At 40.1% G+C, this 15,085-nt stretch overlaps 1 long non-coding RNA gene across 2 annotated transcripts in view; it reads left to right on the top strand.

Moving 5' to 3' along the window:
• Positions 1 to 2,023: 2,023 nt before the first annotated feature.
• The window catches only part of LOC131583640 (uncharacterized), a 71,167-nt gene continuing 58,105 nt past the window's right edge, over positions 2,024 to 15,085 (top strand). Inside the window, exons 1-2 of one of the 2 annotated variants that reach the window (XR_009278550.1) lie at positions 2,024 to 2,045; positions 6,720 to 7,567. This is a non-coding gene — a long non-coding RNA (uncharacterized LOC131583640). The remainder of the gene's footprint in view (positions 2,046 to 6,719; positions 7,568 to 15,085) is intronic. The other variant, XR_009278551.1, reaches the window with a different exon arrangement.

Here is a 15,085-nt window from a genome sequence, read left to right as displayed (position 1 = left end):
TTCCATGGCTCCACTAAAGCCCATTTTTGGGGAGAATAAAAGGATATATTTTACATGTGTATCCTTTTACAGGAGCTAACAGTGGGATTATTTAAACAGCTTCTTTCAAGGGGGATAAACCAGTGATAGGATGCAGTTCTTCTGTATGTAAACTAATTTTATTATGTAATTTCATCATGTTATTTAAAAGGCTGACTTAAATATCCTGAAAAGCAGGTATTGCAGCTTTGAGGAATGAGAAGAATTATGCTCAGCAGGGATGTGTTTGGTGTACTCCCTGTGTTGATTTTGGTTCTCTCAATATTTGGGTTTAACTTAAGAGTGTTTAGTAACTTGCACTGAAATCAACTACGTGTTTATCTTTTCTGGGGGAAAAACCTGGCTCTGGAGTCAAACATGCACCCTTGTCATCCAGCAGAGTTCCAGCAGCATGGGGCTGTGTAAAAATACTGCAGAAAACAAGGATCTGCTCTGCTTCTACACTTTTGGCTTGTTCTGAATTATTCTTCCTTTTGCATCTGTGAGTTCCTTAAATATTGCTCACAGTGAACTTACTTGTGAAAAGCAAAATTGTGCAACCTGTAATGAAAATTCTCTGCTTGTCCACTTCGTCCTTTTTAGAAATGAATGCAGATGGCATGTGCTAAAATAATGACAGTGAGAAGCAAGATTAACTCTGATCTCCTCCTGCACATGCACAATTGTCTATTTTTAATCAGACAAGTGGCTGAAGCTGAGTTTGAGGCTCAGCCCAAGAGAACACACATTAGACTTCATTTAGTGTAAGAAAAGGCTCTTAGGGTGGCAGTGGTTTGTATTTCCCTCACTTTATCCACGTGCAAAGTGGATTTGTTCATCAGCCTTGGTGTTTTTTTGTGATACTAAATTAATAAGGGAAAAATAAAATAGTTCTGAGCTAATCCTCACCTGTAGTGTCCCTTGCTCTGGCAGAGGGAAGGGGCACAAATGTGGCAGTGAGGGATTACCAGGCTAGCAGTAAGATTCTCTCACCTTTAACTCTCCACTAACAGTGCTCTGCTTCACGAGATCTGACAGTTTATATTGTGAAAATTGGCAAGGTTTTTATCCTTTCCTGCTGCCACATTGACTTAGGGAGCGACACCACGAGCCAGGCTGCCACAATTCTCAGCCATGTGTTTGAGGATCAATAGAAATTGTGGAGAGGGCAAAGTCTATAGGCTGAGGGCAAGTTAAGCTCATCAGCCATATCAGTGGATATTATTGCCCGTTTCTGGGTCAGAACCCTTTGTCATCGTGGTCTTTATTGAGTCTTCAGCATGAATCCAAAGATGCCAGTGCAGAAGCCTCTCCTGCACAGGTCTGTCTGGAGGAACACGAGCCCAAGAACGTGGCAGATGTTTGTTCCCTTGCTCAGTGCATTGCAGGAAGGTGACTCAACACTCCAGTGATAAGGGTGGGACAAAAAAAAAAAAAAAATGCAAGTTTCATGTGTGGGAGAATATAGGTTCCATGTGGTTATTACCCATTTTTTCTTAAGAACCTGATGTTTCTGACAGTGTTAAAATTTCAGACTAGAAATGGTATGGAAATCTGTGGATGAAATTGTCCAAGGAGAACAGAGCAAGGAGAGAGAGTTAAAATCAAGAGGAGAGATCACTGTAATCTTCACAGACAGCTGGAGAGAGACGAGAGTGTCCACAAGGGGCTCTGAAAGAGAACCAGGAGAACAAGAGGAGCTCAGGGCCAGGGGTGGCTGTGTCACCTGCTAAAGGTGTCTGGTGGCACAGGAAGGGTCAGCATTTCCCAGCTGGACCACAAGGTCCTTCCAGACTTCCCTGAGTGCTTCCCCTGCAGTCTAAAGGGGTGGAACTGGCTCTGTGGCCCCTGGCTCTGCTGGAATTTGGGGTTCTGTGATGTAAATCATGGTTTATTGTTTGTTGGGGGATTTGTCTCTTTAAATTCCCCAAAGGCCATTTGAACCTCCCACCCCCTAATTAAGGAGATTATTTTAACAACCTGAGGGCAGGGGGAGCATTTTCTCCCCGGGGGCTGCTCCTGTGCAGGTAACAACTCCCTTGGTTCTGAAGTTTTTGTTGTAAAATTCCTCTTTTTGTATGCCTAGTTCTTACAGTTCTATTAATGGAATGGTATTAGCTGGAAATCGCTTCAAATTTTTTTGGGCTTTGGTGTCAAGACTTTAAAACCTTTGGGCTGCAGTAAAAGGAATTTGGTTCTCTTGTTTCTGCCTTTTACCTGGTGCTTTCTTTTGAGCACACCAAACGTTCACATGCCTGGTGTTAAGTGGATTGCAGAAGTGATCTGAGATAAAATTTACCTGATTTTAAAAAGTGGCTGGTTTTAGCTGAGCTCTTTGAGCTGCTGTGTGCTCTCCCAAATTCCTGCAGTGGTACAGGAGGGGAGATTGGCGAGGAAGAGGAGGCAGAAGCCCCTTCCCAGCTCAGGCTCTGCACTCCCTGCCCAGAGCTGGCTGCAGGAAATTGCCCCACTGTGAGCAACAGCTCTGAGGATGCTGCAAACCACAGCCAGGGGAGGGGAAAAGGCACAATTACTGCCTGAGCTTGGCTTTTTGCTGCTTTAAGGATTAAAAAGGGGGAAAACGTTAATAAAAAATTCTGAGTGAAAATAGGAGGGATTTAATGAAAGGTATCCATGTAGAAATCATAATGCTCCAACCAGGGAAACTCATTTTTATCTACTGGGAGTTTGCTTGCGTGGCCACCAAGGATTTTTCAGGTGTTTTATTAGTGCTGTTCTTAATGAAATAACTTCCTAAACCCAAGTTATGCTTTTAAGTTACTGCTTTATGTTCCAAAGCTGCTGGAATTTCACATTTTATGCTGTCTTTTGGAAGCTGAAGGTGCCTGAGAAGTGCCCCAGGCAGTGATGGAGGCTGTATTTTAGCAGCCCTGTTTTTGTAATTATATTTGTAATTACATAAAGCCTGTATTTGTAATTCTACAGAGAGATGGCTTTTGTCTGACTTGGATGGGAAATATCAACATCCAGTACTTTTATGGCAGCAGAAGAGCTTTCCTGGATTTAATTACTTTTAGACCAATCAGTTGACATACAGAGGAATGTTTTTGTTTATTTCTGGTCCTTTTTGCATCTTAATGTAATATTTTAAATAAACTGATGTCTTTAGGTCATCCTATGAGTTCAAAAGGCCGTTTGTGGTTTTGTTAGTTCTTTCCCCCTTTTTAATGAACTCAGCATAGTTGTAAAATGCTTATATTTTTAAGTAATTTATAACATTCTATGATGTTGGTATGACTTTCTTGGTTTATCCCTTGTGCTTTACTAATTTAATCTTAGTGTAATCTGATTAACCATGGTTAACCTGTTAAATTACTATCTGAATATTTTTCCAAAGCCAATCTGTGCTTTAACAAACCTATTTATTCTCTCCTCGATAACCAAATGCCTGTCCCAAGCCAGTATCCATAGCTAAGGATCTACTTAAAGCTTATTCTGTAGGTGGCTTCTAGAACATCATGGCTTTTTCTGTGTAAACCACGGTGGTTTTGATTTTTTTTCCTAGCAATACAACACTATATTTATTTCTAATTGGCAGCTGCTGAAGTAAGCCCTGGCTGCAGTGTGCTCCAACAGGAGAAAGCAGAATAAGAGGTGATGCAGAGCAGTGCCCAAAATTCCCTTTGTCTGAGCTGAAAGGGTGATGGGGCTCAGGACTGATTAACTTGTTTTAGAGAATCTTATCTCAATTTGCTTTTTGCTAGAAAATGTGGTAAATCCAGGCTGTAGGGCTCAGGTCCTGGCTTTGAGGAGTTTTTGGGATTGAAGTGATGTCACCAAATCCTTTAATGCAATTCCATGGGCACTTTTTCATGGCTGACAGACTGGAGTTAAAAATGTTTTGACCCTATGAATGTTTAGAAAAGGGAGATGACATAATTGTGAGCAACTCCCAGTTTCTAACAACTGAGATGTTATTTTAAGTTTTATAATGGGTTCTTTGGTTAATATGAGGGTCAGCTTTGCATTCATTGTATCACACTCCCTGAAATCCTTAACAGTGCATTCCACAGATTTTGGTAAAATCTTATTTATTGTTACAGGAGAGGTAATCAAGTAAACATTCCTCTGCTGCTAAATATAGCAGCGAGCTGCTTGTGAGTCAGAACTCCAGCAGATAATTCTGCATAGCAGTGGAAACTTTATTGGCCCTCTGCCATGTTCCTTATGTGAACAAATAACAATTTGCATCTTACTCCTTCTTCCCATTCCAGAAAACATTTTGCAGTGCTCACTGTAGCGAGGTTTTGTTTGCAAGGGACTTGAAGAACCCCACAACTGCATCATGTAATTGTTCTGGAGCACAACACACAGCAAACTTGCAGATCTACATTGTTCCAGCCATTGTTGATTAGTAATTAAGCTGTCAAGTATTCAAAACCATCATTTCCCTACACATCAGCAGTTAAGGGCAACTTACTGGATAAACACAGTAACACACAAAACTGGAAGTGTATAATTTTTACTGCACTTTTGAAAGACTTTGGCTGTTGTTGCAGGTTTTTAGGTGGGAAAAATGTATTGTAAAATCATATTAGTAAATAAAGGGGTGGATAATATCAATATTCATCATTTCTTTCCAGCAACAATAACTTGGGAAAAAACTTCCAGCTCTTTGTGTATCACCTGCCCAGTAAAGTTTTTTTTCTTACCATGATCTATAAAATACAAAAGGAGCTTTTTGCCAGCAGCTTGTTAGGATTGCTTAAATGTGATTGCTAAATTGTCACCAATGCTTACACTCATTTTTGTATAAATATTTTCCTATGAAGCTGGCATAATAAAGAGCTTGTTATCACCTGAGCTTGGTGATCAGGGGCAGTCTGTGCAAGCAGCTGGGCACTCACTGAGATGGGGAAATGATTTCTGCTTGTTCCTGACCAGTGCCTGAAGCTTGGGCTGTGTGGCTGCCCTGGTTCCATCCACCCTGTTATAGATACAGATTACATTGGTGGCTTTTGGCAAATATTAAAATGAATGTTATGTGTATAAGAATGGGAAATTTTGTTGTATTAATATACTTTCCTTTATTTCTGTTATTGATGAAACTTAGAAATAGTGGTGTAATACATATATGTTGGGCTATGGCATATTAGTATTAAAATAAAATAAATTAGTATTAAAATAAAAGCTGCTTTTGTTTGTATAACCCAAAGACTGAAAAAAAATACAGCTAGAGAACCCCTGCATTGGTAAACTCTCTTATCCAGGTGAAGACAGCAGTGACCAGAACTCTGGGGGAGGAATTTATTGCATTTCTGGTATCAGAGAATGTAAATCTTGATAGGTCTAAGAAGATTGATCTATTGGGAAGGGGGCAAGAGAAAACTGAACAGAAGAACACCAAAGATCCTAAGAAGAATGTCTGAATATGTGTGAGAATTTATGGATATGTAGTAGGGTTCTGTTTTTAAGGGACAATCCTTTGTCAGCGAGGTGAATGCAGAGACACCCAGCCGTATCTGTATGCTTTATTTTATTTTTTATCTCCTGTCTTTTTTATTAAACTTTTAAACTCTATAAAAATTATGTAAACCTCATTTTTCACACATCTGATCCCCCCAGAACCAGTTCCTTCTGTGACTGGACAGCTCAGTACATTCTGCTGCTGCTTTCTGCGTGTTAATTTCCTAATTAACTCCAGGAAACACAATGGCAATCAGAGCTGTTCAATAACTGCGTTATTTAGCATTGGCTCCTGGGCTGAGATGAGCTGAAGCTAATGAGGTGTTAAAGTGATGCACAGCAGCCAAGATTGTTAATCTGGGTTTAGTGACACAAGCCCGAGAATTTTAGTGCTGCTTTTTCAAAATCAAGTATCCTGTTGTGAAAGCTGAACAAAGGAGTAGAGAAACTGGATTCTGTAAAATGAAATACAACAAGAGCATTAACAGCTGCCTGTAACGCATTCCTATGGTGGCAGCTCCTTTTTTGTGTAAAGATGGCTTAAAAAAAATATATATGCAACAACTGTATTGCTTGAAATGAAATACATGCTTTTAAAAACTTCTTTAATTATTAAAAATGTTAAATCTTTCTGCTTGTAGAATCATTTTGAAGAAAGAAGCAGTCTAGGTAGTTAGCATTTATAGTATCTTTATTTTTTTTTTATTTTCTTTGCTGTAGAAATGTCTTCAGCAGCAGCTGTATTGTGTTTGTATGTTGTCCTCTTTGGAAGTTCAAGTGTGATTCCAGAGTAGGCAGTTCTTGTATTAATTAACCTTTCACTGGTGACCACAAGTGGAATTCAGCTGCACAGAGTATTATTTCTGCCTGTCTCTACCTTAAACTTGCCTGAACTTTCTATTCAGCATGCTTTGTACAAATGAGAACAACCTGAAACACCGAAAAGAGGTTGGGATTATTTATTACAGTGATAAAGGACTGGATCAGGAGGCTCTTGGTAGCGGTGCATGGCAGGAAGGAAAAGTTCAGTGCTTGTGGATTTTGGCTTCCTGCAGCAGCACTGCCACTTCTGGGCCGTGTTCTGGTGCTCGTTTTTCCTGTTCTCCCCACCCAGCAGCCCTGAATAAACTGAAATTAATCTGATTCATAACTGATAACGAGAAATCTTTCAGCCTCCTACGGTTACCCTGTTTCAGAGGTGGTTTTATCTCGGGGTTTGTACCTTGCTGATGTGACTGAGCCATTTGTTGCTTTTGCTATTTGTGTTTTTCCAGGGTGAGCTGGAAGCTCGTGGGGCTGTGCAGGGTCATGGTGGGGCTCTGCTCTGCCCTTTAAAGCTGTTCCACCTCCCAGCTTTGGCAACAGTGCTGGAAGATGAGGGATGAGAGAAGGATGGGAAAACCTCATCTTGGAAGAGTCAGGGATCCTGGGAATATGTGGGCTTCTCACCCAGCCCTTCTCTTTACAACCTGGCTGCATTCACTCCTACTGCCTCAGAGCTTTCTGGATTATAGCTGCTCCTACTTTTCCCCATTTAATCAGGAAATTCTCCTTATTCTGTCTTTCATGAGACCAATTCTCTTGTGGAATGGCAGCATCGATTTAGAGACTTCACACCGACTGTCACCCATTCATTGATGGTGATAACATCACCGTAAGGGCAGAGAAATTTGGTATATTGGGGAAAAAAATAACTTGACTGACAAGTGTCATAAGCACAGGATAGATCTATGTGAATAAGTGTTTATAGGAAGAGAAAGCATATGGATTTTACATATGTTTTCCTGTTTTTTTTTGTTTGGGTTTGGTGGTTTTTTTTGGTGGGGTATATCAGTATGTGTTACTAAGTGTGGACAAACTGGAGCTGTTGTTAGTTACTGATGAATAATGTGGCCACAGTGAGCAGGAAACAGCTTTTTGTCACATTTCCTTTGGGGGCTGCTGCTCACCAAGGCCAGCAGAGCTCCTGTGCCAGCTCTGGAGCTGCTCCCTGAGCAAGGGCTGGCTCGTTTGTGCTGCTGGAGTGACAAATAATGGGATTTCACCGACTGTTCTGCTTCTCCTTGTGCATGTACAGGACTGAAAGGAAGCTTTTGGTAGTGCCAGTGATCTTCCTGCAGATGTAAGGATTGCTGCATGCCAGATCTTTGAGTAATGCTGTCTCAAGTGCTCGGTTTGCTGCATGACCAGGGAAGATGGTTTTGTTTTAATGAAAAAGTAAATATGGACAAATTACAGCTTTTGAAAATGTGAGCTCTTAAGCAGCAAAATAAACATAAATTTAATTTAAAGCATTGAAATGACTCAAAGTCTGCTTAAAACAATGTGTTCCCATTGAGAGATGAAAAAAAGTTCATGGAACACTTCTTAAACTTTGGTTTCTGTGGTAGCAAATACTTGTGGCTGTGGGCTTTGAGTCATGCTGCAGATCCGAGGTGGGAAACAGTCTGTGAAATCTCAATGGTAATGTCTGAGTTCTGCTTGATCCCTTCTGGCCATTCTGAGCTGGTGGCTCTGGTTTTAAGCTGTTGGCTGTAAGGGTTTTGTTTTGGATTTGGGAGCTCCACACGAGCACTGAATGAAAGGGAAATTCTCAGCACTGACTGACAGCATCCTTTAAACGTGCAATGATGATTTGTATGTTAATTAGAACCTGAGGGAATGCAGCTGATGATGTCCCACTGCATTTCTGGAGCTGAAACACAGAGCAGACTGAGTCACTATTAAGCACTCCAGGAAAAATCTGTTAAAGGGAACTGTACTAGAGCTGCTGCTGCATGGAATTTTTAAAGGATTTATTTGGTGGGGCTGATGCAGCAGGCCTAGCTCATAGGAGAAATTCTGAAAGCCTGACGGTATTTATATAGACAAAATTCTAAAAATAGAGTATTCAGTGAATGGGAAAAAACATTGTTTTTGTTATTAGAAAACACTGCATATATGTATTTCATCTTTTCTTTCATTTCTGTTTTTCTGAACGCTCTCCTTAATCAAATTCCTTTTCACATTGTCTGAACAAATCCTTTCCTTTGGAGAAAGGACTGCATACACTCTCCTTTCTACACTGGCTTTTTGCAGATAAGGCTTTTCCTTTCCAGACCTCATTAAGCAGTCAGTTGAGCAGCTAAATGAGTGTTCCAAGTGGTAATGGATACTTACTCCATGTAAGTACAACAAGATTATGAGATACTGTGAAGCTGAGCACTTAACTGCACAGAATTATTTATATTACAAGTAAGTGCAACAAGTAAATAACTCAGATGTTGATGATAGCCATGGGATATCCCACCTGTTAATAGATCTGGGTCACTAGATAAGGGGTTTTGTTTCCTGTTTTGAGTCATGTATCTTCAATTCCATATGTCTGAGCAAATTTTAGCCTCTTCCAAAAATAAGGGCCCTCTTTTAATGCATTTAAGCTTGAATGGAATATGAGTAGGCAGAAAGCTTCCAGCCAAAGGTGTTTGTGAAAATCAAGTTGTGTTTTAGCAATTCAATCTGCACACACTTGAAGTGTTTATTTGGATTTGTAAGGTTGCAGGTGGTTGCTACAATGCTTAGAAAATGTTGCAAAACTTGTCTTGACTTCTCCAAGCTGGGATTACGGATACTCAAATATAAATGGAGATTAAATAGTTCATGCTTTGGGTGTTATGAAAGATCAAAAAAAGTAAAAACAAAACTAAGGCTGTAAAAGAATAATAATTATGATGAACAGAGGAGTTCATGAAGGCTGAATTCTGAGTGTTTTGCTCAAATTCTCATATCTAAGGTGTAAACTCTGAGGTCATTCCAGCAGATGAGGTGCTTGCCTCTTTCCCACCCACTTTCCCTGGTGTACAAGGGATAAATCTGCTGTTTCAGCACAGAATGTACCATGGAGCTCTCCTCTACCACCTGTCTTCAAAGAGGTCTTAAGATCTGGCTTTTGAGATCTCTGGGGGAAGCTGGGTTAAAATGGGCATGGAAACAAGAGATCAAGTTATGTATAGCATGGATAATTCAGAAACTTGGTGAAGAAAGCCTCCAGGTTAATATCAGAGCCTTCTTTGTCAGAATCTGCACAGCATTTGTAACGTGAGCTGGGGAAGGCTTGAACTGTCCTCTGTCATCTGCTTATATTGGTGTTCTTTAAATAATTAAAGATAACTTTGTTTTCCCTGCCAAGTGACTTGTGGAACAGTAAACAAGCAGTGGGAACATGTCACACTGAGTGATGAAGGTGAGCTGATCTTCATCATTCTCCCTGCTGCTCTCTGAAGCAGGATTTCTACATGCAATTAGTTTTCTCTCAATAAACCAAGAACTGTTTTCTCTGGTTATCTCTTATAAGCCTTTTTACAAAGGCTCTGAAAAGCAAACCAAAGCTTTCCACCACCTTCAGCTTGCTTTGTCTCTAAAGTTACTTGGAGATTTCACAGGAGTTAGAGTCAGTATTATTTTAATTTTATCCAGAAGACCAATTCATAGCTGAGTCTTTGCTAATTGTTTCCACTCAGCTTTGTTTCATGTCAGACTTTTTAGTTGTATTTAATGTTGTTCCTTGTTGCTCTGGAAATAATCATTAAAGGGAAATGGGTCACCACCATTGTACCCTGGTAATTCTGTGAAACAATTTGAAATGAACTTGCCTTTTCATAATGATGCTGCAAAGCACCAAATGCTTGCAGTAATAGGGGCATAATGTAATTAAGTGATAAAGTTTGGGTTTTTTTTTTCCTGAAACCACAATAGAAACAAGACACAAATTAATAGCACAGGACAGTATTGTATCTTTAGGTGTTTGAAAAGTCAACAAGGTAACAAGATGGAGCTGAGACTGCAATAAAAGCTTTCTACAAATGATCTCTGACACCTGGAGAGCACCAAGTCATTGCAGTTAAAATCTGTCATTAACCTGTGGACTGGGTTAATTAATTTTGAAGAGGCTGTGGATCTCAGAAGGGGAGGTACCTGTGGGTAACCAGAGCATCTTTGTTCTGAAGAGCAGGATATCTTCTGATTTACCTGCATGGATTTATCCTCTACACAGAGAACATGGATTGCTGTTGAGGAAATTCAGGTTTTGACCTTTCCCAGTACAAAACAACAGCCCAGTTTCTGCACCTTCCTAAGTTGGAGGTTTTGGAAATGGTCCCATGAGTAAGAAGAATGTTTCTGCCATGCTGAAATCAGCTGGAAGCACAGAGCATGTGGGGACAGAGCTTTTCCAGGTGACAGAGGCAGACAGTTTTCCAGTCACCAGCTGAATTTCCCTTCATGCTCTTCCTCTTTCCTTGCATTTTAAGTCCTTGAGAAACTCTGCCACCGTGTAGTGCTGTTGTTGTATTTGAGTTTCTGATTTAGGCAGGGAGCAGAAGCAAGGCTGTTCAGGCCTAACTTAAAACCAGAAGTGGCTCTGTTGAGTTTCTCATCTTTAGTCCCCCCCAGTTGTGCTATTCCAGAATTCTCCTTCATTCTTTGTTTTGTAGTGCCTAGGGATAAAATAAAGGTCTTGATCTGTGCTTAGGCAGCTTCTTCTGCAAATTGAGCACATCAGAGTCCTGGAAAGCAGAGGTGGTTTAGTGTGAGACCTCACAAATGCTGGTTCTTGGGGTGACAGTGAGTGCTGGGTGTGGAAATGCTCTGATCCTGTCACTGGGATGTGTCATGGCCATGGGAAGAGTTAAAGGTGAATGAACTTTACCCTAAAAGCAGACTCACTTGTGTGAGAAGTCAGTGTTCCTGCGAGGCAGCTGAGCCCTCTGTAGCACACAACTGCAGACAACAGCATGGGTTGGGAACTTTACAGAAAATCAGGTATTTTATCATCATTTCATACCCAACCCTGAGTCTTCCACAGTTTTAAAATCCAGATCATGGAAGTGCCTAAACTTTCCAGGAATATAAAATTCTATATCAACTGAGATGATTTGACTGTGTTTATTCCCACATGAATAATTCCTGTATTTCTGCAAGTCCTGGTGTTGTGCTGTGGATGGAAGGAACATCAAACCACGCCACTGTTTCCTGAGTGTGCAGGGAGGACATTGGTGCCAGCACTGATTCAAGGGTTCCATTGTGATTTATGCCCTCTGGAGCTTTGTCAGATAGGAAGTGATGATGGGACAGGAAGCCAGGCATTGTAAGAGAACATCCATGAGTGTGTAACTGGAGGAAAAAGCTGCAAAAATAATTTATGAAAGATGTTATAAAGCTGTACAGTCTGTATAAAAATAGATTGATGATTGTGCACAGCTGGAAATTGTAATTGTTGAAAATACTGCGAGCCAGTGACTGATTTTTACGGGGGGAAGAGTCTGGTCTCGTGTTTGAGCAGTGTCAGAGAAAGCACTGGAAGGATTAAATCCCCCCTTCATCAGGGCTCTCTCTGCCTTGTGTGAGCTCTGCAAATGAAAGTTTTCTGAAGAATACTTGTGAAATTACCTCAGATATACAATTTATAAACTAGCAATAAATTCTTCATCTTGAAGGCTGGGGCTTAATTAATTTAAAGCCAGTTTTTCTCTGTGTCTGATATAAGTTAACAAGTGACTGTGGGCTGGCAGCAATAACTGTGGGAGGAGAGGTCATTGGGACAAAGCATTCCAAAATCTCAACTAATACAGGGAGCAATTAATAACCAATTAAGCTTCCACATCTACCAGGAGCAATCTGAGCTTTGAGAGGCCGTGCTCAGCCCAAAAGTAAAATTACATTTACAGCTGTAATGTCACTGAAGTGATCCAGGTGTGGTTATTGCAGCTTGGCAGCGAGCTGTGACCCCACGGGGGCTGTTTGGAGACTCTATTAGCAGAGCAATAAAGAAGTTAAAAAGGAGTCACCTGTGTGATAGGTGAAGATGGGCAGTGTGAAAAACGAGGTTCACATAATTTTTATAGAATTTAAAAGTTTAATAAAAAAAACAATTAGGAGAAAAAATAAAGTTTACAGATATGGCTGGGTATCTCTGCATCCACCTCACTAACAAAGGATTGTCCCTTAAAAACAGAACCCTACTACATATCCATAAATTCTCACACATATTCAGACATTCTTCTTAGGATCTTTGGTGTTCTTCTGTTCAGTTTTCTCTTGCCCCTTTCCCAATAGATCAATCTTCTTAGACCTATCGAGATTTACATTCTCTGATACCAGAAATGCAATAAATTCCTCCCCCAGAGTTCTGGTCACTGCTGTCTTCATCTGGATAAGATAGTTTATAAATGCAGGGGTTCTCTAGCTATATTTTTATTCAGTCTTTGGGTTATACAAACAAAAGCAGTTTTTATTTTAATACTATGCCATAACCTAACATATATGTATTACACCACTATTTCTAAATTTCATCAATAACAGAAATAAAGAAAACTATGTTAATACAACAAAATTTCCCATTCTTATACACATAACATTCATTTTAATATTTGCCAAAAGCCAACAATATAAAATGTATCTATAGCAGGCAGAAATAAGGTTAGAGAAAATTGCAGCTGGCTTGGTGTCCCCTTTGAGCCCTGCTGAAGGAGGGTGCTGCAGTGTTTGTTCTGCTCCAAGTGCTGGAATTGGCACTGCTGGATTTGAAAGGAAAAGAACTGAAACAGGGGAGTGGATTGATGAGAAGAAAGATTATTGCTGAAATTGTTACGGCTTTTTCCAGTGTTCCCAAACAAGATGCTGCAGAGGGTCCTTGTGTTAATTAGAGGAATGACTACAAACCAAAAATTTGAAGTCATGATGGATTAACAAGAGGTTTTTACTGCTGAAATCTGTTTTGGTTTTTCTTTTTTTCTTTGTGTGAAGGCCTCCCTTCAAGGTTTGGCTTTGTGAAGGAGCCAAAAATCAATATAAATATATGCTGGGAACAGAAAGGATTTCCACAAATCTCAAAGCCATGACAATGGTGTGTCTTTCACTGTGAAATATCAGGTGTGGTTTTGGAAAACAAGTGTTTTGTTAAGGCCTCATTCTAATAGTTCCTCATGTGGTTTCTAAGCAGATTTCCCTGCTTAAATTAATTTGAAAGGAGTTTATGTACCTTCAACTTGGACTAAAATTCAGATGAGAACAGGAAAGTATGGAATAGTTAGGGATTTGCTTCATCAAATGCTTGTAATTACCACTGTGATCGTTTATAACATCTAAAGAAAAGCAGGAATAAACACCAACCAAACCCTGGGTGTGAATAGAGAGTTCATGCCAAAATTCAACTCTCAGATGGTGCCCAAGGTGGATCCTTTCTCAGGTGCTGTATTTCAGACATCATCTGGTGAGAATCCGGCAGCTTTGGGATTTCCATCCCCTCCACTTGGGGTTTGTGGAATCCTCGGAGCTTGAGGGAACATCCTGGGAAAGTTTTTTATTCGAGTTTAACCCTGGAAATCTCAGACTCTGCTGCTGATCCAGGCAAGTCCCGTGGCACATTTGGGAATGTGATGCTTCCCTCTACCGGCCACACAGAGAGGAAATTCTATTGGGAAAAGAACAACGAATTTTATATTTTATTTTCTTTTTTTTCTTTAAAATCTGTGCTTAGGAGGGAAGAAATGGTTTGTTATTGCAGTGTCTTACACAGGGCAGATTAAATCACTTACCTACATCACAAAACAGCTTTATGCTCAAGTGACCAGCCTCTGCTTGTTTTGGGAAAAAGGAAATACACAAATATTTTAAGCCACTTCATGTTTACCAGCCGTGCTGACACCAAATATTCTCAGTACAAAGAGCAAACAATTAAGTATTTGGAAACAGAAATCAAAATGAGAGTGCATTGAGGGTGTTTTGGTTTTTTGATGTGTTTATTTTGGCCAAAATTAGTAGGCTAGGTGGTATTGTTTTTGTTCTTAGGTGAGGGTACTGCATTGATGGCATCTTCAATTTTCACAGCATGAAAGAGAAAATAGCTCAGTTTCAACAGTGAAATGCTTAAAAAAAATGATAAATACTTGTAAAGGCTTGGTTGATGTTATGTGTGGATATTATCTGAAATTACTGATTTTTGGGGGTTCACATTACTCTTGTTCAGCATGGAAAACATGGAAAGCTGAGTTGAGTGAGGAGCATTTTTGGAGGCAGTTCTTGAGAGCTTAGAGCTATTCCATAATCCACCTTCAGGCTGGATCCAAATGCAGGATGCACAGGGAGGGAATGGGGCAGAGGGAATCCTGGAGCTGCAGGAGGTTCCTGCAGCTGGCACTGACAAGTCCTGCAGGAAATTTTGGTTCTGAGTTGCAAATATGTGTTTGAAGTTCTCCAAGATGGTTTTAGCCCTTCAATATGGTTTATTTTTCTCCTTCCCTCGTATGGTGGTTTTCATCTTTTTGATGGATGCCTTTGGGTTGAATTACATTTTGCTAAATGTATGGCTTTTCTTCTTTTTAAATTAGGTCTCCCCCTTCTCATTTTAGTTCTTTCGTTTTAGAGTGGGATCCACAGGAGTTTTGAATATCAATGTCTTTAAATATTTTAAATATAAGAATGTGTCCACAGGACTTGTACCAAGCTCCAGAGCTGTAGGAAAGGGAATCTAATATAAATATAAAATATTGGGGAATTATTAAAAACAGAGGACAACCCCCCAGACAAACAAGGGAACCACCCCATACCCCCTCCATTATGGAATCTCCATATAATTATTTTATCATTGCAATTGTAACAATCA

Source organism: Poecile atricapillus, chromosome 12 (assembly GCF_030490865.1).
Source record: "Poecile atricapillus isolate bPoeAtr1 chromosome 12, bPoeAtr1.hap1, whole genome shotgun sequence".
Classification (NCBI taxonomy): domain Eukaryota; kingdom Metazoa; phylum Chordata; class Aves; order Passeriformes; family Paridae; genus Poecile; species Poecile atricapillus.
Note: the sequence above shows the minus strand (reverse complement) of the source record. Positions and strands in the feature narration are given on the sequence as shown.